Source organism: Pieris napi, chromosome 11, assembly GCF_905475465.1.
Source record: "Pieris napi chromosome 11, ilPieNapi1.2, whole genome shotgun sequence".
In the NCBI taxonomy this organism is placed as follows: domain Eukaryota; kingdom Metazoa; phylum Arthropoda; class Insecta; order Lepidoptera; family Pieridae; genus Pieris; species Pieris napi.
Genome location: NC_062244.1, coordinates 12,923,324 through 12,928,336, shown reverse-complemented (window position 1 = coordinate 12,928,336; position 5,013 = coordinate 12,923,324).

The window sequence follows — 5,013 nt, the reverse complement described above, 5'->3', positions numbered from 1 at the left end:
CCTGTCTACTAGATCCTGTCCACTAAATAAATTCAAAGCCGTCGTTAAACGGAAACTAATCAACAAAGCTTTTTATAAATTTGAGGACTACTTAAATGATCCTAATCCTTGGGATTGAATTGCTCCAGTTCAAAGAATTTGTATGACAATACCTGGCGATTAAAAAGAGTGGCGGAAAGTTTCTTGCCAGTTCTTCTTACCCGCTCTACGCCAAGGGCGTAGAGCGAACTGGTAGTAAATGTAAATTAACGATTAATTTAACTTGACGATTCAAAAGTGTACTTGGGTAACCAAGTACACTTTTGAATAAAGATATTTTGAGTTTTGAGTTTTTGAGTTTTGATCTCAACATCACACTCGTCAAAATTTAAAACGTAACTGGCAAGAATAGATTTCGCATTAATATGCAACACAATATCATATTTTTAATTCACTTACGAAAATTTTACTGATTAAACAAGAGATTTGAATGATATTAATTAACAATTAACCTTAACGGCCGAATAACTACAGATTTACATGAGAAAGTGTGGTAAAATCAGAAGAATTAAAAAAACAGAAATTGTTGTTCCAATGTGGATCTAGTTAGAAGTACAAATGAATATGAATGAGTCTATTAGAGCCGCTCGTATCAATTAACCAATTAGAATGCGTTCCCACGAAACATCAGCATCCTTTGGGAATGCTAAATTAATTTTTTTAACAATTAAAGTTGTATTTGATTTGTTTTTCAAGTGCTATTTAATTACAAGATATATGTGAACTTAAACGAGTCAACTACATTTACTTTTAGTCAGTTGCAAAAGTACAATTTTTTAGTTAATATCACTTGAATTGGAATTTAATAATTTAGGATTATAATAGAATTGAGATATAAACCGAAATAATGATTAATGAGCCAACATTACCCTTAGGTACATTGTTACAAATCTCTTGGTCTGACCATAAAATATCTACTTCGGCTAAAGAAGAAACCTAGCACAATTATGTTTGTCTTCTTAATAGCAGATAAGCGCAATATAACTAATCAACAAAGACGTTAAAAATATTTATGAGTGTAGTTAGCTTAAACAAATAGTGACGTGGCAAAGAGGGTTCCGAGTTTTACATCCTTGATGACATCTCAGCCATTCGCCACAACAGATCTGAACTAACGGCTATTATTTGCATAAATATCGTTAAAGATAAATAAAATAATATTTATTTTTAACGATTTATTTATAAAAGATGTATATATGTGTGTAAAAATAAAGCTAATATTGTTACTTTTCGACCATATTTCGGTTGCACTTCTGTGCTTATTATGCAAATAGATAATTAGAATTTTCTGTCTGTCAAAGCAATATATTTTTTTTACTGGTAATCAAAGACAGGGTTTATATAAGTCCGTTTATGCCACGAGTGCGCCATATTGAACCTAAAAACTAAAAATTTGTCGATCCTTATGTTAAATCCGGCCCTGTCTCATCGGAAGGCATCTGTTTATACAATTATCAGTTAAGAGCCAAGTCAGTGGCGCGCGCTGTTCTTCCTAAATGACTCCTTCATGAACGATATCCATCTGGACTCATATAACGACAGAACTCGACCAAGGACTCGCTTAGTACTCATTTTGTATTCGATCAAACCATACGCGTAAAAATTAAACACGACATCAGTCTCTATGGATAATTTAAATCAATACAGCCAAGGTTGGGAACAATTTGTACAGCGTGGGACAAGCGCACCTGTGAAACAGCGATGTCAAGCCAACGCGCGAGAAAGAGATCGTACACAAAAGTTAGTAGTTTAACTTATTAGTGCCGTTGCCAATATAGTAAAAGAACATTGAAAACCGGTAAAATCTCATATTACTATATACTATTCAAACTAAAAACGCTAACAAATTTCGCTTGTACCAAATTAGGCAGATTTTAATTATCTAACTAAAAATTATAGTCCATGTAAACTCTCAAGCAGCGTGAACATGGCTTTCAACGCCCTGCGCCTGCTCATCCCGACGGAGCCTCCAGATCGCAAACTCAGCAAAATCGAGGTACTGCGCCTGGCCGGTAGCTACATTACCCATCTAGACAATCAATTATATACAGGTCAGTTATAAAGTTTTGGTGGTTATTGGCATTTCCTGTCTAAATTGTAATTATAAATTAAGATTGAGAAGTGGCGCTTTCGCATATCACAAATAAAATCATAAGGCCCTGATTATTGATTGAATTGAAATGCGCTTATTACCCATAGCCAAAGAGTTTCTACAACAAAAAGACCGACCGATTGGATTGAAATACTAAATCTAAAAAAAATGCCTTAGTCATCAGCGTTGCGCATTCTTAAGATTGAACTAAAAGAAAAATATTAACAACGATAATTGTAATCTACTCGTATACTAAGATCTAGCTTTTTTCAGGTGATATGGAACAGCCGTGTCTGAAACATAATGACTTCGATCATAAAAATACACCTTTGTGTACATTTTGCTGGTCTTCTGTTAAAAAAGAAGTAAGTGTGAGAATTGTCATCATTTATACTTTTGTTTTTTTAACGTATTAATGTAATTTTACGTAAATATTTCACATGCAATCACACGTGTGTCACGTACATCTATATATATAAAAGAAAGTCGTGTTTGTTACAACACTTATAACTCGAGAACGGCTGGACCGATTGCCATGGTTTTTGATTTGTTGGATTTGTTTCCGCCCCGAATAGCAGAATAAGCAAAATATCGGATAAGTTATCGAATAACAATAAATAAATTAATTAATTTTACGAATGCAAAAACCATATGGTGCCATCTGTTGACAAAACTACGCATCATTTTACGTCGAATTCGTGTCAGTTCAAGAAATTCCGATCTTGAGGTGAATGAGGAGATGCATAACCATGCTCTGATCCTGAGCAAAAGATGTTGGATATCAGAAAGTGCTTAACATGCAGTATCGCCATATTGACGCTAGAGAGAAGATGCCTAATGTGTAAAACTGCCATTCTTCTTTCGCAATGGCAAGCAATAAAACATTTCTGTATTTGCAAAAAAGTTGTATTAATGTGATACTTAACATTAATGAAATCCTAAAATAAGTTAAATTAAAGTAACAACGATATTATAAGGTTGTAGGGCGGAACGAAGTTAGCCAGGTCAGCTAGTTAATAATAAAAATATAAAATTGTTTGTATTAGCCCTTAAGGAAGGTACTTTCATGGTCTTATTCCTCGTTGACCCAATACTTCCGTCAATGTACATAACCAATATTTATATTAATGTGACTATATTTTTTTACAGAAATCTACTGCAACACGGACTAATGAATACTATCAAGTACCCTACTAGGCGTCTATGATCTCATATAATTATGTTATTGATTTTAACTAAATCTACGAGATATTTTTATGACAATTGTTGTAAATATACAAATGATATTAAATTATTAGTTATAGCATAGTATATTCTTTGTATAGATATTAGATATACAGGGAACGTAAAATATATAATAGACTAATCATGATTCTAGACCATATGTTTTTCAACTAACGGTAATCTATTTGGTAGATTGCTTCTAAAATAACGTAACTTTATAAACTATTCAAGTTACAAAAAAAATATTGTTTTATACTTACTAACCAACATTAGTATGTAATATGTAATAGGTATTTTAATCTCGGTTAAAGGAGGTAATCTGTTTGACATGGCAATATGTATGTGATATTTCTAGAATCGGATAACATTTGAGTATCACGGTCTATTTGGGCTTCTAAACTGCTGAATTTCGTAATTGGTTCTCCACTTCAAATATCCAGACTATGGTTGCTAAAGCTCAAACAGACCTAATGGTCAGTCTGCTCAGTTTCCACAAAATCTGTTACAAATTAATTTTACAAAAACATCTTATGTAATATTTAGGGCAACAGATTAACTCATTCCTAAAGTGGATTTTTATCACACATAATTATCAAACTCAAATCACTCATAGGCAGATTTTGGACAATCTCAAATCTCTTATTTTTAAGGGTAGTGTTTGTAACACTACTAAATAAATTACTAAGAATAGACACTATTTTATAACACAGACTAATAAAATCAAAAACCAAAATTATGATAGTTAAACAACTTTAGGTGCACCTGCATTTTAATTAAAAAAACTAGGGGTTGCACTTCGGGAGTGCCGGCAGAAGTTAAAACTTGAATATGAACGTTGTGCATTTTTAATAATTTGAAATGGTTAGGGAATAATTTTGCACGAATTGCTTTAATTATCAGTATAAAAGTACTATCATTTATGTGGTAGAATAAAATATTTATTTATTGCGCTATCGTACACAAACATGACAATTTATATTACATTAAATACGCCGCGCCAGCTGTCTACTGTCCATCCGTCTTACGAAACCTACACAAAATAAATAAAATTCGTATTAAATAATTCAATTAGGAAAATTTCCTATTTTTTAAGTTGCCATTGTTTATTCGCGTCAGTCTGACCAAACCGTTAGTAACAAAGCTTTAGACGTTTCGCAAAAATTAAACCTTGATGTATTGACTTAAGGTCCAATTCCACATGCATCAATGGATCTGAGGAAAGAGACAAATGAATTAAAACCGTAACTATATAGCACGAAGGTTCATAATCCTTTAGAAAACATCCGTCTTACGAATTTGTCCTGACGCCAGTTTAAATTTTTTTACCCATTCCAAAAGAGTGTACAACGCCGCTAAAGAAGTTTTCACTTCAAAAACACTTTAAAACCCTCTCCATAGTAATTTATCAAATATATTTAAACAAATCAAACACACCACTCCTTGCGATAATAAGAAAAAAGTTCTTTAAACAAATATTAAACTCGTATTTCTCGGAAACTAAAATTCGTATCGAGATGGTTTTGAACAGTCCAAGTTTCATCAAAATCGGTTATTTATATATAGTATTATTTACCTAGGTAGCTAATATATGCAGGTATTTTGAAATCTAAGAAGTTTTTTAATTTATTACGGTTTTAATAAGTAAAAAACGAGGGAAA